Raw genomic sequence first — 25141 nt, 5'->3', positions numbered from 1 at the left:
CAAAAGCGCGTACGTGACGTCATCACAGCGCGACGAAAACAGCACGCTGTGAGCGGTAAACTTAAAATTAACACGTAAATCTAAACCTAACCCCCCCAAACCTAACCCTATACCTAACCCTTAACCTAACCCTAAACCTAACCCTAACGCTTAACGTAACCCTAAACCTAATCCTAACCCTTAACCTAACCCTAACCCTAACCCTAACCCTAAACCTAACCCTTACCTTTATGTGAATCAGCTTGCTTTAAAAGCGCTTTTTAAAGCGCCCTTTTTTCTCCGTGGTCGTATTTGTCGCGCTGCTGCTGATGTCACGTACGCGCTTTAATCGGGCGCGCTTTGGTGGACCGCAGTTTTGACGGGTCACGGCATCACTCCACCTTCCTCCGACCAGGTGTGAGACCGCACGCTCTCAGCAAACCGGTTGCTAAATTGGTAGGATCCCACTCCTGTCAAGAACTCCCTATAAAGTGATATTCAGATTAACGGAAAGTCAAATTAATTGTATGTCAAGCCACTCCCCAAATTATACTAAGGAAATAACCTTATTAGTAAAGCTGGTATTATTTTCAGGAGAGAAAAAATGTTCTCAGCTCTAACAAAGCAGGAATATTAGATAAATGAACAAGTTGGAGATGGTGGGTAGAGATGGGAAAGAATTTATTTTTACTTTAATTTCCAATATACCAGGAACATTAGTTGAAGGCTTCAGGGAGCACACTTTAGTTTTGCCTTCAACCTCTGTCCCTGTAGTTGTATTTCTGAGGTATTTCTCATTGAAACTCAAAGTATAACATGCACTGGAGTATGTTAGGTAAGCTCCCCGTTGGGAGAGCGAGTACGTTCAGAGAAGCGTTGTGAGAGTTGTGTTGGAGAACACACAAACCAGCATACAGAGACACTGCAGTTTAAGTAGGATTTTACTTTCGTGGAAATAGAGGTATCAGAGTCCATCAAACAGTCTAAGTCATACACGGATAAGACAGCCAGACATCAATGTCTTTCAGTTAAGGGATAATCCAAATAACATAGTCCAGTATCATATAATCAGTTCAGCATTCAAAGTTTGCTAGCAGTTGCAAAACTTACAATAGCTCAAGGCACTTTCTAACAGCCAGCTTCCAAAACACTCAGATCAGATCAGCCCAGCATCTAACAAACAGAGAGCTAACAGTCCTTCTGGCTCCTTCTTATGGCCGATTGGGGAAAACAGCAACCAATCACATTTTACAGTATGATTTAAAGAAACAGGTATAGCATTGTTACATGATTTATATATTGCCAACCCAACCGTTAGATTATATTCCTTACAACACACCAAGATTTTAAAGAGACAAATTTTAAAAAAGTTTTTGCACTCTGCAGACCTCCCCAAAATGGCCCGTTTTTCATGAAAATGGGCCCGTTTTTCACAAAAATAGGCCCTTTTTTAAAAAGGGCATGAATAGTCTTTAGGAGGCTTGTGGAGTGCTCCTGGGGAGTGCCCCCCCCCAGAAAAACAAGCAAAAAATGGCTCGTCAAAAAAAAGGGCATGAATAGCCTTTAGGAGGTTTATAGAGTGCTCCTAGGGATTGGGGGGGCGGGAATTCCTTCCCAGCCCCAGGAGCATTCTGAAAGCCTCCTAAAAGCTATGCATGGCCATTTTGGTGAAGGGGGCGAGGTTTCAGTAGGCAAAAAAATGCTGTATTATTATTATACACAGTGTATAAGACACACCCAGATTTCCAGCCTCTTTTTTGAGGGGAAAAGGTGCATCTTATACTCCAAAAAATATGGTAATTATTTATTTAATGACAGTCAGTTTGTCTTAACTGTGAGAATGTTAAGATGTGTGGACTTCATTTCCCAGAATTCCCCAGTCAGTTGTCAAGGTCGAACTCTCAAAATCCCACATGCTGACTAGAGAATTCAGGGAATTGAAATCCACACATCCTAAACTTGCCAAAATGGAGAAACATTGCTTTGACTAGATCTAGCATTCAGTGAGAATTTGACACCCGTGGCTTTTCTTAGTTTGCACACTCCCTATCAAGATGCAATCAAAGCATAATTATATTTTGAGAATTATGCATTATGCAAATACGGAAAATTTCTACAGAAAGATGTATGTTAGAGAAAATAGGCCGAAAACTCATGCATATTAAAATAAAGGCAACTCCTGATGAAGAACAGACACAAATGTATTGTTGGAAACAACATGGGAAGTGTTAATCTAGATTGTCTTCAATTAGAATTTCCTGGTGGTTTTCTAAAGGTAAAGGTAAAGGTTCCCCTCGCACATGTGTGCTAGTTGATCCTGACTCTAGGGGGCAGTGCTCATCTCCGTTTCAAAGCCGAAGAGCCAGTGCTGTCCGAAAATGTCCCTGTGGTCTAAACGTCAAAGACGGAATGTAGTTATCTTCCCACCAAAGGTGGTCTCTATTTTTCTACTTGCATTTTTACATGCTTTCAAACTGCTAGGTTGGCAAAAGCTGGGACAAGTAACAGGAGCTTACTCTGTTACATGGTGCTAGGGATTTGAACCGCTGAACTGCCAACCTTTCTGATCGACAAGTCAGCGTCTTAGTCACTGAGCTACTGCTATTATTATTATACAATTGTATCACAGCGGCCAGTTGTTTCGCCGGATTTGGCATTGGTTACTAGTCGGGCCCCACCCAGGGGCCTAGGACGTTATAACGTATTTTCGTAATATGCGTGCAGAGCCAAGCAGTGTGGCTTTTTGCATTTGACTGATGGTGATTTTGTCAATTTTTAACTGTTTTAAATGTAATTCCAGTGCTTTTGGAATAGCACCCAGTGTGCCAATTACCACTAGAATTACCATTGCTGGTTTGTGCCATAGTCGTTGAATTTCAATTTTTAAGTCCTGGTATTTTGCAATTTTTTCATATTCCTTCTCAGCAACCCTGCTATCACCTGGTATTGCGATGTCTATGATTGTGACCTTATTTTTCTCAACCAATGTGATGTCTGGTGTATTATGCGCCAGTATTTTGTCTGTTTGTATGCGAAATTATTATTATTATTATTATTATTATTATTATTATTATTATTATTATATACTTTATTCATTAAACATGAAACTCAGCCAACTGAACATTCAAAAATGCATTACAAATACCAGTGACTGGTGCTAATGGTTGATACGGTTTGCTGCTAGCGTCCTAGGTATCAACTAAATACCTTCTTAAAATATAAGATGTTCCTAGTAGCACAGTTTTTGCAGTTCCGCTGGTGTTATTGCAGGAAGCTGCAATTTGTTGATGTATCACTGTTACGTGCTTCATCCATAGCCGTGTAGTTTCGATGAAATATTTCATTGTTTTTTCTAGTTCTTTTTCTTCGACTCTGGTGTCTCCAGGAACAGCGATATCAATAAACTGTACACTTTGGCCCTCTACGACCGTGATATCAGGCGTGTTGTGCTCCAAATGACGATCCGTTTGTATTCGAAAGTCCCACAAGATCTTCACCTTTTCATTTTCAACAACTTTTTTCACTTTATGTTCCCATGACTTTCTGATGTCATTGTCATCACTTTTTCCTTCGGTGTTTTTCAAGTGCTGTCCATGCAAAGCTTTGGTTTTCCATCTATTTAATCTGTTATCCAGATTATTATTGTTGTTGTTATTGTTATTATATGAGATTAAATAGATGGAAAACCAAAGCTTTGCTTTGAAAAACATCGAAGGAAAATGTGATGACAACTTGACATGGACATGGCTTAAGATGGGAACTATCAAGAAAGTAACAGAAGGTTTAATACTGTCTGCTCAAGAACAAGCACTACAAACTAATGCCATGAAAGCGAAGATACAGAAATTCACTGACAACGCAAACTGCCAACTTTACAATAACAAAGGTGAAACTGTTTCACATTTAATATGTGAATGCTGATTACAAAGCTAGACACGACCGAGTTACTAAATTAATCCACTGGTCATTATGTAAAAAATATGATTTACCTGTACCCAGAAAGTCATGGGAACATAAAGTGGAAAAAGCTATCGAAAATGAGAAGGTGAAGATCTTGTGGGACTTTCGAATACAAACGGATCGTCATTTGGAGCACAACACGCCAGATATCACGGTTGGAGAGGGCCGAAGTGTACAGTTTATTGATTCCTGGAGATGCCAGAGTCGAAGAAAAAGAACTAGAAAAAATAATGAAATATCGCGACCTGGCCATCAAAACTACACGGCTATGAATGAAGCATGTAACAGTGATACCCACTGTCATCGGGGCACTTGGTACCATGTCCAAGAATTTTACAAGATACATCAACAAATTGCAACTTCCTGCAATAACACCAGCGGAACTGCAAAAAAACTGCGCTACTTAAAGTCCCCAAGGTTGAGAAACACTGCAATAGGCAGTTCCCTGGTGAATATATAAACTAACGTTACAAAGACGTCAGAAAACCAAGCTTTTAATTAGGAATGAATTAAATGCTATGAAGCTGCTAATAAAAATGGCTTGAACAAAAAAAACCCCGATTAAAATGCATCCGTAGTAATCCATTAATGTTTCACCGTTGCTTTTATTTGAAAACCAGTTGCCAAATCCATTTGAAATGTCTGTTGGAATGAACCTACAAGGAATATTTTCACATTTCTATTTTTGCCCTGTAGAAATTGTTTTCAGAAAGCATTTTAACGTTGGAAGCACAGAGCTCAATGATATGGTTTCCCTTAGTTTTTGTTAATGCTTAGACTCATCTCGCCATAAGCGTTCATGGGGTGCATGACATGTGTTTGTGCGTGCAAATGAACACACATGTGGGCAAACACATTCCTTGCAAAGATAGACTCTCTATGGAGATTCTCAGTCATCCAGGTCATGGTTGTCCCATGAGGCCACTGAAGTTCTTTTGTTTTTCCTCGAAGATGTTTCGCTTCTCATCCAAGAAGCTTTTTCAGAACTGAAGAAGCTTCTTGGATGAGAAGGAAAATGAATTCAAGGAAAAAGAAACAAGGCAGGCATACAAATGTTGCTGTCAGGCCTGCAATTATATTCCTTTTAGAATTTTGGCCTGCCACACTTTCTCTTATTTCATTATGCTGTTTCATTAGTATAGTTGATGGGAGGGGGGAATAGACAGGAGTAGGATTGTGGAATGTATTGTTATCATTCTTTTCTAGAAGACCAAGGTCATCTTTTGTCTGCGCACTTTTACACCTGACCGGAAGCAGCTGGATGTGGATGCCAGCGTGGAAGAAGAAGATTGGACCATGTGATGGATTGTGGTTGCGGGGGCAAGATGAACTTTTAACTGGGTGGAATTCTGATGTCATTTCCAGAATTGGGATTAACACAGTTGTGCTAAGAGGTCTGCTTTATTAAATTGGAACTTTGAGGATCTTTTTGCCTTGGACTCTGATTTAATTCTACATGATACTTGGAACGCTGACAGTTGCAGATGTTATGATCTGCATCAGATGCAAAAGTGGTATTCAGCTGAGTCAGCCGAACTGGTAGCAGCACTGTGCCACCCCCACTCCCTGCCCTGGCATATTGCCGTCCTATGCATGGAGTAAAGCACATGCAGAGAAGGCCAGATGCATGAATGGAAGGCACGCACGCGAAGCAAGCATGCACACGTGGGGCGAACCGATGGCAAGAATATGTGAAACCCACCTCCGTTCAGGAAATCCTGCTTTCTAACTAATATAAATCACGTGTCACAGCTGATCATCGTAGTAGTACTAGTTTGCCCGAACCAGTTTCATTTTTTTTACTACTGGTTCAGGTGAACCAGTACCATTTTTATTACTGGTTTGGGCGAACCCCTGCTTTGATTGTCTTAGTTGCTCTTCTCTGAACTTTTTCCAAAGTCTCAACATCTTCTAATTAGTATGGTGGTGACCAAAGCTGGTTGCATTATTCCAGATGTGGTCTTACTAGGGTTTCGTAAAGTGGCACTAATACTTCACGTGATCTTGATTCTATGCCTCTGTTTATACAGCCCAGGATTATATTAGCTTTTTTGCAGTGGTGAAATTCATTTTTTTTACTACCAGTTCTATGGGTGTGGCTTGGTGGGCGTGGCAGTAGAAGGATACTGCAAAATCCCCATTCCCTCCCCACTCTGGGGCCAGCCAGAAGTGGCATTTGCCGGTTCTCCGGACTACTCAAAACCTCCACTACCAGTTCTCCAGAACCTGTCAGAACCTGCTGGATTTTGTCCCTGCTTTTTTGGCTTTAACTCCCCACCCATTTTCTACTCCCCACCCATCCTTGAGCAGATAGAAAACCACACAGTTGTGAGAACCGCGGCACCCGTTGCCGATCCATCTATGTCTCCCGTGGCTTGTCTTCCCAGTGACTTAGATCCAAAGTGATGGGTGACAAGATCTAAATAATTTTCACACCTTGAGGCTGTCCTTGCACAGCGTCAAGAGAAGGGGGGAAATATTGCTTTAATTCTGGTACAGCTCAGGATGATTTAAGGTTGTCTTTACCCAGGGCAGAAACGAGCATGTTTGGACAGCACCTAAAGAGTATCTGTGGGTTGGGGGTCAAAATGCTGGCCGCCACCACTTCATCAAAGTGACACCCCCCTTTTAAGGGTCTCAGATAGCTGTAAAAAGGGCCAGGGCTGCCTCATTTTGGACCACCGTGAGGATGTTTTCACAGAGTAGAATAACAGAGTTAGAAGGGATGTTGGAGATCTTCTAGTCCAACCCCTTGCTCAGACAGGAAACCCTAAACCCGTGATGGCGAACCTATGCCACATGTGCCACAAGTGGCATGCGGAGCACGGGTGGGTTCCTGCCAGTTCTAACCTCTTGTATAGTGCCGTTTAGAACCGGTTCCAGCTCCCTCCCCTCGCCTGCCTGCACATCATCAAGATGAAGAGCAAGAGGAGGAATTCTGGGAGTTGAAGTCCACAAGTCTTAAAGCTGTCAACTTTGAACACCCATGGGTTTTTTTTTTCTAAAGGGTTAGGAGTGCAAGGGTCTTGTAACTCAACAGCTTTAAGACTTGCACACTTCAATGCCAGAGTTCCTGAGCCAACATGACTGGAGGAGGAATTCTGGGAGTTGAAGTCCACAAGTCTTAAAGCTGTCAAGTTTGAATACCCCTGGGGTTTTTTTTCTAAAGGGTTAGGGGTGCAAGGATCTTGTTGCGTTTTCACCCTCCCCAGGCTCCAAGAAAGGGTAGTGGGGGGTGTCACGTGTGCATGCATGGAGGCACAGCATTGGGGGGGGCATTGAATTATGGGGTGGGCACACAAGTGCATGATATAGCGTGCATGCATGTACTTTTGGCACCCAAGGCAAAAAAGGTTCGGCATCACTGCTCTAGAAAGAGTGCAGAGAAGAACAACAAAGATGATTAAGGGACTGGAGGCTGAAACATATAAGGAATGGTTGCAGGACCTGGAGGAGGAGGAGGAGGAGGAGGAGGAGGAGGAGGAGGAGGAGGAGGAGGAGGAGGAGGAGGAGGAGGAGGAGGAGGAGGAGGAAGAGGAAGAGGAAGAAGAAGAAGAAGAAGAAGAAGAAGAAGAAGAAGAAGAAGAAGAAGAAGAAGAAGAAGAAGAAGAAGAAGAATTGCCACGATGTAGAAAAGATGTGGAGACTCTAGAAAGAGTGCAGAGAAGAGCAACAAAGAGGATTAGGGGACTGGAGGCTGAAACATATGAAGAATGTTTGCAGGAACTGGGTATGTCTAGTTTAATGAAAAGAAGGACTAGGGGGGACATGATAGCAGTCTTCCAACATCTCAGGGGCTGCCACAAAGAAGAGGAAGTCAAAACTATTCTCCAAGGCACCTGAGGGCAGAACAAGAAGCAATGGATGGAATCTAATCAAGGAGATTTGAATGGTGGCTAAATGATGGATCATAAGTCAAGGAGTACTTGTATTTTCTGAACTCTGTAGCACCTGTTGCCCTTTCATAATGTCTGAGAACCTGGACCTGAAAAAATAATAAACAGTAGGAGAGAGAGAGAGGGAGAGAAACCCCACAGACTGGAATTAATGTAACTCGCACAGCAGGCTAGACTTAAATATATCTATTTTGCCACCGAAATTAATTTAGCATTCCAAATTCATCGGCGTTGGGAGATAAAGACATAAAACGGGCCTGCCAAGTCACGCTTTGCTCAGGTTTTTCACATTCTCCCAGTGCAAAGAAGACAAGGAAAGCAGGGGAGAAAAAATAACGGAGGGAAGAAAAATAACAGAAAGGGCAAGAGATAATTTTCCAGGTGTGCAGACAATTCACCCGACAGAGATACAGCTCTGGCGCCATTTTTTACCTGGCGCAGAAGATAAAAAAGGGTGAAATTAATACCGAATGTGTGGAAATACGGAGAAGCTTTGTAAATGTCTGCAGATGGGAAATAAGGGACTTTCAAGCTGTCTTCAGGACCATTAGGTTCTCTAGAGATGGTTATCCCCGTTTCCTTCCTCCCTTCCCTTCCCCTTCCTTCCTTCCTTTCTACTGCTTTTCTGTGCTTTGCCCAATGACGTTTGTGCAGTAGGAAATTATGTGGTGGAAACTTATGCGTGCATCTATGGGGTTTACACATCGACTGTAACTTCAATATATATATATATATATATATCAGCTAGGCCAGGGAAATAGGTATGTATTGTGTCACAACCCCTGGTATGCCCAAATATGGGATGAAGCATACTGATGTATGATATATTTATCATTTTTGCATGACATATATATCATTTTTTTTCATTTAAATTTGAATGTGTCTTTTAAAAATTTCACACACACCTAGAGAATGTTCTTTAGTTTTATTTTGATTATTTTTCTTCCCTCCCATTCTTTTTTTTTAAATTTTAAATAGCAATAGCAATAGCAGTTAGACTTATATACCGCTTCATAGGGCTTTCAGCCCTCTCTAAGAGGTTTACAGAGTCAGCATATTGCTCCCAACAACAATCCGGGTCCTCATTTTACCCACCTTGGAAGGATGGAAGGCTGAGTCAACCCTGAGCCGGTGAGATTTGAACAGCCAAACTACAGAACTGCAGTCAGCTGAAGTAGCCTGCAGTGCTGCATTTAACCACTGAGCCACCTCGGCTAAAACAAACAAAAATTTATATATCATTAATTACATGTCTATTTAGCATGTCATTTGGTCACAAATATTTGTGCATCACCCCTTTCAAATGCATATAAAATCAGTAGTTATCAATCCACTATATGTTAATACATTGATTATCATTGTAAGTCATATATTCAATTTACTCTTATAATTCCTTCCTTTTAAACATATATTCTAAAGATTAAATTCATATATATGCTAACTATCTGTTACATCATTGTAAATCTATTAAGTGATAACATATCTTTATGGTACTTCCCTCCCATTCTTGTTGGTTTAGATTTGCTCACGTTTTTTGTCGCCTTTACTTTTCTGCTTACAGGGGAATAATGTAAATTATCTTACATCATATAAGCTGCCAGCTGCCAAAAGTCGAATTGACTGTGGCAGGATAGCAGTGTAATAAATAAACAAACAAATCAATCAGCTAATTAATTAAAATAATGTTCTTCTTTTGTTCTTAAATAGGAAATCTACTTTGGGTTTCCCCTTTTGATCATGAAGTATGCCATTAGCTTCATCTTTTGGGGAGACACAAATATTAGCAGAGAATTTGGATATGTAGGACAAAATGCCCCTATTTGTTTCTATAAATCAAGCTGGTTTATTTAAGTGTCTGGACGCTTGTGCAGTCAATAAGGAACAATGCCTGACTCTTATTTTTCCCTTTCCAAAATGAGAGGTTAGAAAAATTTGTCCTGCCAACTGAAGTACTGGACATTGCAAGCATCTTTAGCCAGTTCTTCACTGTTTGGGAAACAAAACCGTTTCTTATTTTGACTGAAGAGTCTCTAGAACAGGGGTGTCAAACTTGATTTCATTGAGGGCCACATCAGGGTTGTGTTTTGACCTTGGGGGGTTGGGGTAAGCATGGCCAGGGTGGGCATACCCAGTTCGACGTCACCGAGGTGGCGCAGTGATTAGGGTGCAGTACTGCAGGCCACTTCAGCTGACTGTTATCTGCAGTTCAGCGGTTCAAATCTCACCGGCTCAAGGTTGACTCAGCCTTCCATCCTTCCGAGGTGGGTGAAATGAGGACCCAGACTGTGGGGGCGATATGCTGACTCTGTAAACTGCTTAGAGAGGGCTGAAAGCCCTATGAAGCGGTATATAATTCTAACTGCTATTGCTATTGCTATTGTTATTGCGTTGGGGGCACCTGTGGTGCCAGCAAAAATGGGCTCCTCACCTCCATTTTCAGCTCTCCTGGCCTCCTGAAACCCTTTGCATGCAGCCCTCCCGAACTCCGTTTTCGGCTCTGCTGGCCTCCTGCAACCTTTTGCCTGCGGCCCTCCTGAGCCATTTTGCTGGCAGAGGCACCATGGGGCACTCCTTCACTATTTTCAAGGCAGCCCTGGAGGTGGACAATCAGCTAAATATGAGCCAGCAGTGTGTGCTGGCAGTCAAAAAAAACAATACAATCCTAAATTGCATGAACAGAGGGATACAATCAAGATCAAGTGAGGTACTAATACCACTCTATAAAGCCTTAGTAAGACCACACCTAGAGTACTGCATCTAGTTTGGGTCACCACGCTATAAAAAAAAAGATGTTGAGATGTTGCAGCAGATTGAGGTTTGTAATCTACTTACGAAAGACCAGGACTCGATACCACGAAGGTGAGAGAAACAGGTTTATTTGATGCATCGAGTTCAGCGTGTTCACAAACCAAAATCTGAACTGCCTGGGCTCTGCCCAGGATGCTACTTTTATGCCGTGTTCCACACGGTACATTCTCAAGGCGTTTCCATACACGAGACAAGCATGACATTTCGAAAAGGAGAAGTTCATTTGGAATGTTACAGAGAAGTACATAGGAAAAATACAAAAAAGAGAAGTTCCTATAATGTCTTAAGCTGTCAGCAGTTTTTACCTCTGTTCTATCTGTCACCCACGCCTGGCTTCCTGTGCCCCTCCTTTACAGGGTCTTGCCACACTGTTCAGCCCTATTTTTAATACTTATGAGGAAGTTGGAGAGAAAGTTCACTCCAGCTAAAAGTCAACTTTGGAACTCGAGGGCATTAGAATGAAAAGCCAAGCTAATATGAATTTATAAGGTCCATTCTATTAAGACCACCTAACCTGGCCAGCCACTGGTGGGTTTACCTGTGCAACCCCTCCTGCATCAGAGATTCTAGAAAGAGTGCAGAGAAGAGCAACCAAGATGATTAGGGGACTGGAGAGTAAAACATACGGTAAACAGTTGTAGGAATTGGGCATAGTTAGTCTAAGCGAAGGGAAGGATCAGTGGAAACATGATAGCAGTCTTCCAGCATTTGAGAGGTTGCCACAGCAAAGAGGGGGGTCAAGCTATTTTCCAAAGCACCTGAAGGCCAGACAACGAATAATGGATGGAAACTGGCCAAGGAGAAATTCAACCTGGAAATAAGGAGAAATTTTCTGACAGTGAGACCCATCAACCCATGGAACAGAAGTTTCCTTCAGAAGTTGTGGGAGCTTCATCACTGGAAGCTTTTAAGAAGAGATTGGACTGTCATCTGTCAAAAATGGTATAGTGTCTCCTGCTTGGATGGGGGGTTGGACTAGATGACCTACAAGGCCCCTTCCAACTCTGTTAATCGGTAAATCAGTAAGTTCCCTCTACAATTTGGTGCATTCCCAAGAAATTGCAGAAGAGTTTGTATTTGTAAGTAATCCTTGACTTACAACCATTTGTTTAGTTATGACTACCCTGAAAAAAGTGACCAATGACCATTTGTCATACTTGCAACCGTTACATCATCCTCGTGGTCATGTGATCAAAATTCAGATGCTTGGCAACTGACTCATAGTTATGATGACTGCAGTTCCCCTTTCTGACAAGCAAAGTCAATGGGGAAGCCAGATTCACTTAACAACCACGTTACTAACTTAACGACAGCAATGATTCCCTTAACAACTGTGGGAAGAAAGGTCGTAAAACAGGACAAAATTCACTTAACAAGATGTCTTGGTAACATAAATATGGGATCAATTGTGGCCTTAAATCAAGGATTAGGGGAGTCCGTGTCGTAAATCAAGGGGAGTTTCCAGCAAAGCTGAAGTATATGCCCACACATCTGGAAAGGCCGAGAACAGTGATGTAATCCTTGCTGTATTCCCACAATGCAAAGCTGACACCTTATTTCAGGATGCTGCCAAATGTCATAAGCATTTGGATCGGGCCCAACTTGAATTTTTCAGCAGCATTGTGCTCTGAGCAGTACTTTACCTGCAATTCTTCAAGAGAGCTTTATAAATTGATCAATGCAATTTAACTGCTGCCCCAATCCTTCCAGACTTACAGACATTCAAATGGCAATCAAATAAAATTATGTCTGAAAATCCTGAGTAGCAAAATTGCAATAACTCATATAGAATAGAATAGAATAGAATAGAATAGAATAGAATAGAATAGAATAGAATAGAATAGAATAGAATAGAATAGAATAGAACAGAACAGAACAGAACAGAACAACAGAGTTGAAAGGGACCTTGGAGGTCTTCTAGTCCAACCCCCTGCATAGGCAGGAAACCCTACAACCTTTCAAACAAATAGTTATCCAACATCTTCTTAAAAACTTCCAGTGTTAGAGCATTTACAACTTCGGGAGGCAAGTCGTTCCACTGATTAATTGTTCTCACTGTCAGGAAATATCTCTTTCATTCTAAGTTGCTTCTCTCCTTGATTAGTTTCCACCCATTGCTTCTTGTCCTGCCCTCAGGTGCCTTGGAGAATAGCTTGACTCCCTCTTCTTTGTGGCAACCCCTGAGATATTGGAACACTGCTATCATGTCACCCCTAGTCCAGGGGTGGGTTCGCACCGGCTTTACTGCCAGTTCGCTCTTGTTCGTGCTGGATGCATGCTGCGCGCACATGCACAGTTCAGTTAAAATTGTTCTGCGCATGCGCAGAACTCAAAAACAAGATGGCACTGGGGCAACTGGGGAACCGGTTCGGGGGCATGGCAAGCCTTGGTTGGTGCCAGTTCCAGCCACCCAGGCCGCTATACAACTACCAGTTCAGCCGAACCGGGCCGAACCAGTAGGAACCCACCTCTGTCCTAGTATTTCTTTTCATTAACTAAACATACCCATTTTCAGGAACAGATCTTTATATGTTTTAGCCTCCAGTCCCGTAATATTATCAATTAATAGAAAAAATTAATTTTTCATGGTATTGGACCTGGGTACTTGAGAGACCGCCTGCTGCCAATTACCTCCAATAGACCGATTAGATCCCACAGATTAGGCCTCCTCCGAATTCCATCCGCCGGCCAGTGTCGACTGGCGACTACCCGGAGGAGAGCCTTCTCTGTGGCTGCTCCGACCCTCTGGAACGAACTCCCCATGGAGATTCGAACCCTCACCACCCTCCAGGCCTTCCGCAAAGCCCTTAAAACCTGGCTGTTCCGACAGGCCTGGGGCTAAAGAGCTTTTGCCCCCCCACCCCCTCGAATGGTATGGTTGTTGTGTGCTTTTAAATTGTGTATTGTTTTGTTTGTCTTTTTATCCCTTATCTGTATCCCCTTCCCTGACTTGGATTGTGAGCCGCCCTGAGTCCCCTCCGGGGAACAGGGCGGCATATAAATGCAATAAATTCAATTCAATTCAATTCAATTCAAAAATATTTTCTTCCGCTCATCGTATCTGATTCTGCAGTTTTCTTAGCGAGGTTTTTTTTTAGGATGTTTTTTGCGTCATTGCTCCCTTCCTAGGGCTGACAGGACATGACTGGTCAATGTTACCCAGATGCCTAAGGCAGAACTACAACTCCCAGTCTCCCAGTTTCTAGCCTGATGCTTTAACCACTATACCAAACCGGCTCTTACAATTACAGCTAGTCCTTGATTGATGACCGTTATGGAGCCCTTCTGTTATTTCTAAAATAACCCACCCTAATATATCAGCGAAGAAAAACAAATGGTATGGGCCTTCCTGGCTTAAATCTCTGCCAAAAAAAAAAATGATGATACACTTGAAGTTTTCTTACTTTTAAAAAAATAATATCGAAAACACTTTCTGACAAGTCAGTTTTTTATGAGCCACTTAACCTTGAAAGGACTGCACCCAGCGATTTGCTACTTCTGTGTATCTCAATTGTACGTGTTGATTAGATCACCCTACGGTCATGGTGGCTTAGTGGCTAAGACACTGAGCTTGTCGATCAGAAGGTCGGCAGTTCAGGGGTTCAAATCCCTAGTGCTGCATAATGGAGTGAGCTCCTGTTCCTTGTCACAGCTTCTGCCAACCTAGTTCGAAAGCATGTAAAAAAATGCAAGTATAAAAATAGGAACCATCTTTGGTGGGAAGGTAACAGCGTTCCGTGCGCCTTCAGCGTTTAGTCATGCTGGCCACATGACCACGGAGATGTCTTCAGATACCGCTGGTTCTTCAGCTAAGAAACAGAGATGAGCACCACCTCCTACAGCCAGAAACAACTAGCACACATGTGCGGGAGAACCTTCACCTTATTACAGCACACTAACTTTAGACCATTGTGACTGTGCCAATCAATAACACAGATTAGCCTGGATTAAATATTTCCCTCCTCCTTATTTAAAATACTTCTTTTAAACAAAAGTCATCCACTCACAATTGCCCCCAGTTATGATTGTTGCATGAAATAAAGTCTTAGTAAGGCCACACTTGGAATACTGCATCCAGTTTTGGTCACCGCATTATAAAAAAGATGTAGAGACTTTGGAAAGAGCGCAGAGAATAGCAATAGCAGTTAGACTTATATACCGCTTCAGCCCTCTCTAAGCGGTTTACAGAGTCAGCATATTGCCCCCAACAACAATCCGGGTCCTCATTTTACCCACCTCGGAAGGATGGAAGGCTGAGTCAACCCTGAGCCGGTGGGATTTGAACAGACGAACTGCAGAACTGCAGTCAGCTGAAGTAGCCTGCAGTGCGCCACCTCGGAGAAGAGCAACAAAGATGATTAGCGGACCAGAGGCTAAAACTCACAAAGAACGGTGGAAGAAATTGGATATGTCCAGCCTTGAGCAGAGGGTTGGACTAGAAGACCTCCTAGGTTCCTTCCAATTTTGTTGCAGGACTTGGGTTTGGCTAGTCTAGAGAAAAGAAGGACTAGGAGTGACATGATAGCAGTGTTCCAATATTTCAGAGGCGCCCCAAAGAACTGGGGGTCAACCAGTGGTGGGATTGAAGAAATTTTTATTGCCGATTCTATGGGCGTGGCTTGGTGGGCGTGGCATTGCTTGGTGGGCATGGCTTAGTGGGTGTGGCAGGGGAAGGATACTGCAAAATCCCCATTCCCTCCACACTCCTGGGGAAAGGATACTGCAAAATCCCCATTCCCTCCACACTCCTGGGGAAAGGATACTGCAAAATCCCCATTCCCTCCCCATTCCTGGGGTAAGGATACTGCAAAATCCCCATTCCCTCCACATTCCTGGAGGAAGGATACTGCAAAATCCCCATTCCCTCCCCATTCCTGGGGTAAGGATACTGCAAAATCCCCATTCCCTTCCCACTCTTGGGGGAAGGATACTGCAAAATCCCCATTCCCTCCCCACTCTTGGGGGAAGGATACTGCAAAATCCCCATTCCCTCCCCACTCCTGGAGGAAGGATACTGCAAAATCCCCATTCCCACCTCACTCCAGGGGAAAGGATACTGCAAAATCCCCATTCCCACCTCACTCTTGGGGGAAGGATACTGCAAAATCCCCATTCCTTCCCCACTCTTGGGGGAAGGATACTGCAAAATCCCCATTCCCTCCCCACTCCAGGGGAAAGGATACTGCAAAATCCCCATTCCCTCCCCACTCCAGGGGAAAGGATACTGCAAAATCCCCATTCCCTCCCCACTCCAGGGGAAAGGATACTGCAAAATCCCCATTCCCTCCCCACTCCTGGAGGAAGGATACTGCAAAATCCCCATTCCCACCTCACTCCAGGGGAAAGGATACTGCAAAATCCCCATTCCCACCTCACTCTTGGGGGAAGGATACTGCAAAATCCCCATTCCTTCCCCACTCTTGGGGGAAGGATACTGCAAAATCCCCATTCCCTCCACACTCCTGGGGAAAGGATACTGCAAAATCCCCATTCCCTCCACACTCCTGGGGAAAGGATACTGCAAAATCCCCATTCCCTCCCCATTCCTGGGGTAAGGATACTGCAAAATCCCCATTCCCTCCACATTCCTGGAGGAAGGATACTGCAAAATCCCCATTCCCTCCCCATTCCTGGGGTAAGGATACTGCAAAATCCCCATTCCCTTCCCACTCTTGGGGGAAGGATACTGCAAAATCCCCATTCCCTCCCCACTCTTGGGGGAAGGATACTGCAAAATCCCCATTCCCACCTCACTCCAGGGGAAAGGATACTGCAAAATCCCCATTCCCACCTCACTCTTGGGGGAAGGATACTGCAAAATCCCCATTCCCTCCCCACTCCTGGAGGAAGGATACTGCAAAATCCCCATTCCCACCTCACTCTTGGGGGAAGGATACTGCAAAATCCCCATTCCTTCCCCACTCTTGGGGGAAGGATACTGCAAAATCCCCATTCCCTCCCCACTCCAGGGGAAAGGATACTGCAAAATCCCCATTCCCTCCCCACTCCTGGGGGAAGGATACTGCAAAATCCCCATTCCCTCCCCACTCCTGGGGGAAGGATACTGCAAAATCCCCATTCCCTCCCCACTCCTGGAGGAAGGATACTGCAAAATCCCCATTCCCTCCCCACTCCAGGGGAAAGGATACTGCAAAATCCCCATTCCCTCCCCACTCCAGGGGAAAGGATACTGCAAAATCCCCATTCCCACCTCACTCTTGGGGGAAGGATACTGCAAAATCCCCATTCCTTCCCCACTCTTGGGGGAAGGATACTGTAAAATCCCCATTCCCTCCCCACTCCAGGGGAAAGGATACTGCAAAATCCCCATTCCCTCCCCACTCCTGGGGGAAGGATACTGCAAAATCCCCATTCCCTCCCCACTCCTGGAGGAAGGATACTGCAAAATCCCCATTCCCTCCCCACTCCAGGGGAAAGGATACTGCAAAATCCCCATTCCCTCCCCACTCCTGGAGGAAGGATACTGCAAAATCCCCATTCCCTCCCCACTCCTGGGGGAAGGATACTGCAAAATCCCCATTCCCTCCCCACTCCTGGAGGAAGGATACTGCAAAATCCCCATTCCCTCCCCACTCCAGGGGAAAGGATACTGCAAAATCCCCATTCCCTCCCCACTCTTGGGGGAAGAATACTGCAAAATCCCCATTCCCTCCCCACCCCACTAACCTGATTTCCAGCTCCGTTCTCCTGTGCAGGGCAATAGGAGAAGACCCAGCTGATCAGCTGGGACTCGAGAGGCAGCAAATAGATGGGGGTGTAGCCAGATAGACGTGGTATTTGCCGGTTCTCCGAATTACTCAAAATTTCCACCAGCAGTTCTCCAGAACCATTCAGAGCCAGCTGAATATCACTTCTGGGGTCAACCTATTCTCCACAGCACCAGAAGGCAAAAGAAGAAGCAATGGATGAAAATTATCAAGAGGAGAACCAAAGTAGAAATAAGGAGACATTTCCTAACAGTGAGAACAATTAACCAGTGGAACGGCTTGCCTCCAGAACTTGAGGATGCTCCACCACTGGAAGCTTTTAAGAAGAGATTGGACAACGCTTTGTCTGGGATAATATAGGGTCTCCTGCTCGAGCAGGTGGCTGGACTAGAAGACCTTCAAGATCCCTTCCAACACTATTACTCTGTTATTCTGAAAAGAACGAAATCACTCAACGTAATAATCTTAATAATTCATAAAGAACCTTTCTGGTTGTTCACATAGAAATGATAAATTGTTTAGGGCCAGATCATTTGTTAATTCTTTTTGAGCTGAAATAATTCCTGCCAATTGGAAGGTAAAAACAAAACTTGAAAATGAATTGTTTCCCTCTCCGTGCCAGGCCAAGTTCTCCTGTGGGCTCAGCCCCTAGCTCCTATTTTTATCTTCTATCGCCAGCGCTGTAAATGCCTTTCAGCATGGAAACCCGGCCTTCCCAATAAGCAATGCCCGAAAGGAGCAGGTGGACAGCTGGAAGACTCAAGGCAAACTGGCCGTCGTTCAGCGAGGTGGCCCTTTGCTGCGCTCTCGCTGCAAGACAGAGACACGGGCTGTCCCGGCATTGCTGTAAACTGAACCTGATGAAATAGCATGATGACATCCCAGCTGATGGGGCCCCCGGGAGAGATCAAGCCTTCGGGACAGCTGGGACTTACCGAAAGGGTCAGCGGAGAGAGAGAGATTCTTCTCTGGTTACACATCGACTGATCAGCCTTCAGCCCAGCAATCAGGCCTGAACATGACTTCCCAGTTTCAGTGAACAGGATTTTGCGTGGGGTTTTTCTCCCCACAGAAAGGAAAAAGCATAGTATGGGTTTTGAGGATGGATGGATGGATGGATGGATGGATGGATGGATGGATGGATGGATGGATGGATGGATGGTTGGATGGATAGATAGATAGATAGATAGATAGATAGATAGATAGATAGATAGATAGATAGATAGATAGATAGATAGATAGATAGAGCGAGCGAGCCCCCTTGTGGAGTACTGTGAAGCCGTTACCATGGTAACTCCACTGTGCTGTTCAGTAGAAGCCATTTTAAGGCAGTACAGTAGAATCCATTTTAAGGCACAACAGGCTGTATCTTAACAGAACATGCACCCTGAAGAGTGTTAGGGGTTTCTTACTCTCACGGTATTTTTTTTCTAGAGAGTAAGTCATCTGTGTACCAAATTTGGTTGAAATTGCTCGAGGTGTTCCAGAGTTATGCTGGAACATACACACTAACAGTCATTTTAGATAGATAGATAGATAGATAGATAGATAGATAGATAGATAGATAGATAGATAGATAGATAGATAGATAGATAGATAGATAATGGATGGATGGATGGATGGCAGGGACATGCTGTCAGGGGAGGCAGGGGAGGCAGAGCCTCACCACTGTCATCATGAAAAAAAAATGTAAAAGGAAAAAGGTTGAGGTAGTTGCTGCCAGAGTCACAGTGGATGACTCTGCTTAGTGCTTAACTGTTTAAAAAAGCCTCTAAAAAGTGTCCTCTACAGGAGGAGGCAGGAGAACCATGTGCCTCATCTAGTCTGACTTTATGATGACTCGAGCAGAGCTAAGCAAGGGTTAAAAGCCGAAAAATTTCTGACGTAGATGAGGCATGTCGTTCTCTTACCTCCTCCTGAAGAGAGTGTTTTTTAGAGGCTTTTTTAAACAATTAAGCAGAGTCATCCATGGCGACTCTGGCAGCAACTAGCCCAGCCTGACCTCAGCAGCTCTTGCCTTTTTCCTTTTACATTTTTTTTTCCTTTCATGATGGCAGGCAAGAGCAGAGTTGAAATCCTCTCTGAAACAGCTGGAAAAGGTACATGTGGGTCAGAGGGAGGGGGAGGAATTCAAACTTAATCCTCCTGGTGCAACTTTGTGTCTGTGTGTGTGTTTGAGAGAAAGTTTGTTTGAGTGAAGAGAGGGAAGGGGGTAGGAGAGGCAGGGAGAGCAGCCCGCCAGCTCAGGCAGGCAAAAGTCACTTTCTTTCACCCACCTCTATGTCCGCGGCAGCCTGCTAGCTCAGGTGGGCGAAAGTCACTTTCTTTCGCCCGCCTCTGTGTCCGCGGCAGCCCACCAGCACAGGTCAGCAAAAGTAACTTTATTTTGCCCACCTGTGTCCGCGGCAGCCCATCAGCAGAGGCAGGCGAAATCCCGCCTCTGATGGCGGGCTGCCGCGGACACAGGTGGGTGAAAGAAAGCAGCAGCCCGCTAGCACAGGCTGATGAAAGTCACTTGTATATGAGTCAAATGTATATGAGACTATAGCCTTACTTTCATTGTATAAATAAAAGGGGGGAAATCAGACAGTGAGTGCCAAATCATCCAGGAATAAAAATTAATCTTAGACAGTGAGTCTATACCCTGACTGTATCTGCTAGCAAAATATTGACTACTGTATGAGCTTCCAGGGGATTAGATATCTCCCCCGCCCCCGTTCTTTATTCACTACACGGTGTAGAATTTTGGAAGCAAAACGCATGACTATATTCTAGAATATATTCCAGAATTCTAGAATTGCAGAAGGCCACTTAAACACTGAAGCGGATCAATCTGAGTTAAAGCATCCAGTTAACACACAGGGCAGAAACTGTAGTGTTGGAATCCCAAAACTAGAAATAAAAGGAAAACACTGACCATATTTGAGAATTAGATACATGTTCCTTGCAATTTATTTCTTGTATCTTTTCTGCCCATCAGCTCTAGACAGTGAAAGGAGAGTCAGTTGCAGCTTCAAGCAGAGAATTAGCTACTTCAGCTGCAAATGCGAGGATTGCCCAGTGGTGCAGTGCCAGATGTTAAGAGGAGAAGTGGATATCACATATGGCTAGCATTCTGTCTTCAGGGTGCAAAATTAACAAAGTGTAAGAAAGGAAAAATGGGTGGCTCAGTGGCTTAGACGCTGAGCTTGTCAATCAGAAAGTTCGGCGGTTCGAATCCCTAGCGCCATGTAACGGAGTGAGCTCCCATTACTTGTCCCAGCTTCTGCCAACCTAGCAGTTCGAAAGCACGTAAAAATGCAAGTAGAAAAATAGGGAGCACCTTTGGTGGGAAGGTAACAGGGTTCTGTGAGTATTTGGTGTTTAGTCATGCCGGCCACATGACCACAGAGACGTCTTCAGACAGTGCTGGCCCTTCGGCTTTGAAACGGAGATGAGCACCACCCCCAGAGTCGGGAATGACTAGCACATGTGTGTGAGGGGAACATTTACCATTACCTTTTTAAAAGGAAAGACTAGGAAAGGAATAACTGAATAACCTAGTTGGAAGGGACCTTTTTTTTTTTTTAATTAAACATTTATAGGCTGCCCTTTTCCCTGAGGGGACTCAGGGCGGCTTACAATAATAGGGGAGGGGAGTGCAGGACAGAGACACAAAAGAAAATGTGAGTAACAAATAATTGGCAGTAAAAACACAACATTCATTCAACATTCGGGAGGGGCAAAAGTAAAGTCTTATCCCCAGGCCTGACGGGATAGCCAGATCTTGAGGGCTGTGCGGAAGGCCTGGACGGTGGTGAGGGTGCGGATCTCCACGGGGAGATTGTTCCATAGCGTCGGAGCTGCAACTGAGAAGGCTCTCCTTCGCGTAGTCGCCAGTCGGCACTGACTGGCGGATGGAATTCGGAGGAGGCCTACTCTATGTGATCTGATGGGACAGAGGGAGGTAATCAGCAGAAGGCGGTCTCTCAAATAGCCAGATCCACTACCATGGAGCGCTTTATGAGTGGTAAGTAGGACCTTGAAGTGCACCCGGAGATCAACAGGTAGCCAGCGCAGCTCATGGAGGATCGGTGTTATGTGGGCGAACCGTGGTGCGCCCACAATCACTCGCGCGGCTGCCTTGGAGGTCTTCTAGTCCAGCCCCCTGCTCAGGCAGGAAACCCTATACCCGTGATGGCGAATTTTTGACATGCGTGCCACAGGTGGCATGTGGAGCCATTTCTCAGGACACATGAGGCGTTGCTCTGCCAGCTCCAGCATTCATGCACACGCTAACCAGCTTATTTCAGCCTTCATTTTCGGCTGTTTTTCTCCCTCCAGAGACTTTCCTGAAGCCTCCAGGGGGCGATAAACAACCTGATGCACAAACTGGAAGTTTCAGAAACAGACTTCCGGTTTGCACATTGGGCCATTTTTCTCCCTCCGGAGAAGGGAAGCCTCCTGAAGCTGACTGTGGAATTCTGGGAGTTGAAGTCCTTGGTTCTTAAAGTTATCATAGCCTTGATTTTTGACTCCATACATAAGCATATCAGAGACTTCAGAAATCGCTTGCTCTGGGGGGGCCACCATTCCATCAACAGTTTCCATTAGGTCAAAGCACAATGACCTTCTTCTTGACAGGCATATGTTAAGCGATATTATGCTACGAATGAGTCCAAGTATCTGAATTGGGCATCATTCAAGATGCCAGATTCTCTTACAAAGATATGGAGAAATAGGGAAAATGTGATTATTTTTGACAGCTCAGGCTTGGAACTCATTTCTTCACCCAGAAATCAGCTGTATTTTTTCAGGCATGAGGGAAGACATTCCCCTCACACATATGTGCTAGTCGTTCCCGACTCTAGGAGGCATTGCTCATCTCCGTTTCAAAGCCGAAGAGCCAGCGCTGTCCGAAGCTGTCTCCGTGGTCATGTGGCTGGCATGACTAGACCAGTGTTTCTCAACCTTGGCAACTTGAAGATGTCCGGACTTTAACTCCCAGAATTCCCCAGCCAGCATTCGCTGGCTGGGGAATTCTGGGAGTTGAAGTCCGGACATCTTCAAGTTGCCAAGGTTGAGAAACACTGGACTAGACGCTGTCACCTTCCCACCAAAGGTGGTTCCTATTTTTCTACTTGCATTTTACATGCTTTCGAACTGCTAGGTTGGCAGAAGCTGGGTCAAGTAACGGGAGCTCACTCCGTTACGCAGCACTAGGGATTCGAACCGCCGAACTGCCAACCTTTCTGATCAACAAGCACCGCGTCTTAGCCACCGAGCCACCGTGTCTCAGTGTCTCCTATGGGTCAGCTAATGGCCAGCGTTATCCATGGGGGGGATTAGCTCTCACAGGAAGATTGCTGGACTCCTTTTTTTTCTGGCCTGGGAGATGTTGCAGCCAGCTCCTTTCCTATCCTGGGAAGATGATGTCAAAAGCCTCAGGCCCTACAAGCAGAATTCATTCCCCCTTGCAGTTTTTTTTCTCTTTTTCACGCAGGATCATCTCACAAACCATTTGCCAACCAGCCCCAGCTGTCTGAAACAATTACATTTGTCTCCTTCTATAAACCTCTTCCCCTCTCTCAGTTTCCCGCTTTCCTTTGGCTGGATAAAATAGAATTAGCCGTTATTTCAAGGGAAATTACAGAAGCCAGGCTGCCCTGAATCTATCTCTCTATCTCTCCTTATCTATCTATCTCTCTCCCTCTCTCTGTTTTTCTGTGTGTGTGTGTGTGTCACTGTATCACCTCTCTTTCTGTCTGTCTCTGTCTCTGTCTTTCTCTGTCTCTCTCTTTTTCTCTCTGTTTCTCTCAGCCTCTGTGTTTGTGTGTGTGTGTGTGTCTGTTCTGTCTCTCTCTCTCTTTCTCTCTCTCTCTCTGTGTGTGTGTCTGTGTGTATCTGTGTGTGTCACTCACCTCTCTTTCTGTCTGTCTCTGTCTCTGTCTTTCTCTGTCTCTCTCTTTTCTCTCTGTTTCTCTCGGCGTGTGTCTGTCTGTCTGTCTGTGTGTGTGTGTGTGTGTGTGTGTGTCACTCTCTCACCTCTCTGTCTGTCTCTGTCTTTCTCTGTCTCTTTCTCTCTCTCGGCCTCTCTCTCTGCCTCTCTCTCTTTCTCTCTCTTTCTCTCTCTCTCTGTCTGTCTCTCTGTTTCTCTCCTTCTCTCTCTCCCTCTCTCTCTCTGTTTCTCTCAGTGTGTCGGTATGTCTCTCTCTTTTTTTCTCTCTGTTTCTCTCTGCCTCTCTCTTTCTCTGTCTCTCTCTCTCTCTCTCCCTCTCTTCCTCCCTCTCTCTGTTTCTCTCTGTGTGTCTGTCTGTCTGTCTCTCACGTCTCTTTCTGCCCGTCTCTATCTTTCTCTGTCTCTGTTCTCTTTTTCTCTCTTTCTCTCTCTGCCTCTCTCCCTCTCCCTCCCTCTCCCTCTCCCCCCTCTCTCTCTCCCTCCCTCCCTCCCCCTCCCTCTCTCTCTCCCTCCCTCCCTCTCTTTCTCTCTCTCTCCAAAGACTTTGAGCAGTGCACAAAAGCCATTTCTGAACATTAGCGGCAACCTTGGGACCCACACAAGCTGTTCACCGCAATACAGGGATTGAGTTTGTGCATTGAAAATATGGAACGAACCTGGGTTTTTTGGCAGACGGCGCTTTCGGTCTGACTTGGCACTTCTGCCAAGGAGGAGATTTATAGAGGGGATCCTCGCTGCCAGCAGTTGGATTGAGACGTGCTGAACTTTTCACACGACGCCAGGATATTAGGATCAAATAGTAACAGCCACCAACCAGGGGTGTTTCATTCTGGCTGGAAGTGGCCTTGTCAACGAACACGTCCTCTGGGTTGCGCTTAACGGTGGCGAAGCAAAGGGGAGTTTTGTGGGAAACAACAGCTGGGAGATTGCGTGGTGTTCTTCCCATCGTGTAATGCTTGGAAGGGTTCCAAGTAATACACCCACAGCAAACAGAACTCCGAGGCAGGTAGGTTGCTCAAACAATAGTTTTATTAGATGTATTAAATTGGCACAGGCTGGTGAAAACCGACTCTAAATGTTCCCGCGGTTTTCACCTAATTAAAAGTAAATGTTTCCCTTCCCCTTTCCCCAAGCAATCAGTCACATGGCCCAATCAGAGTGCAACCTGCTTGCTTGGGCAACTTCACTCCTCCTTTCTTCAGCCCCCTCTGGGAATGTCCTTGGTTCCTAAGGGAAACTATTTTGTTTTGGCTACCAAACCCCAGCTATCATTATTCCCCTCTCCCTAACCCTCATCTCCATTGGGGCAACCCTGGAGCCTCAAAATGGCCTCAATCAGGCCAGCTCCAGAGCAGATACTACAATGGTCGTAAGTGTGAAAAAATGATCATAAGTCCCTTTCTTCAGTGCTCTTATAACTTCGAATGGACACTAAACAAACTGTTGTTAAGTCGAAGACTAGCTGTAGTACAGTGGTGGGATTCAACTATAGCAATAGCAATAGCAGTTAGACTTATATACCGCTTCATAGGGCTTTCAGCCCTCTCTAAGCGGTTTACAGAGTCAGCATATCGCCCCCACAGTCTGGATCCTCATTTCACCCACCTCGGAAGGATGGAAAGCTGAGTCAACCTTGAGCCGGTGAGATTTGAACCGCTGAACTGCAGATAGCAGTCAGCTGAAGTGGCCTGCAGTACTGCACTCTAACCACTGCGCCACCTCGGCTCTTTCTAACAACTGCTTCTCTGCCTTAATGGCCAGCTGGGCAGGCATGGCTCGGTGGTCATGTGACCGGGTGGGCATGGCCAACTCAATGTCACTCAGGTCGATGG

At 44.9% G+C, this 25141-nt stretch overlaps 1 long non-coding RNA gene across 1 annotated transcript; it reads right to left on the bottom strand.

Annotated features, from left to right (window-relative positions):
* Positions 1-368: 368 nt before the first annotated feature.
* Positions 369-24188, bottom strand: LOC148044752 (uncharacterized). Its single transcript, XR_015697412.1, has 3 exons — positions 23966-24188; positions 17331-17528; positions 369-463 (listed from the first exon to the last, which is right to left on the bottom strand). It is a non-coding gene; the product is annotated as an uncharacterized LOC148044752 (long non-coding RNA).
* Between the last annotated feature and the right edge of the window lie 953 nt (positions 24189-25141).

The sequence above is a fragment of the Thamnophis sirtalis genome, unplaced genomic scaffold (genome assembly GCF_051295495.1).
Source record: "Thamnophis sirtalis isolate CommonGarterSnake01/CBP01778 unplaced genomic scaffold, rThaSir2_p1.2 scaffold_7, whole genome shotgun sequence".
Taxonomy (NCBI): Eukaryota; Metazoa; Chordata; class Lepidosauria; order Squamata; family Natricidae; genus Thamnophis; species Thamnophis sirtalis.
The sequence above is the reverse complement of the archived record's forward strand: the minus strand, read 5'-3'. Positions and strand labels throughout refer to the sequence as shown.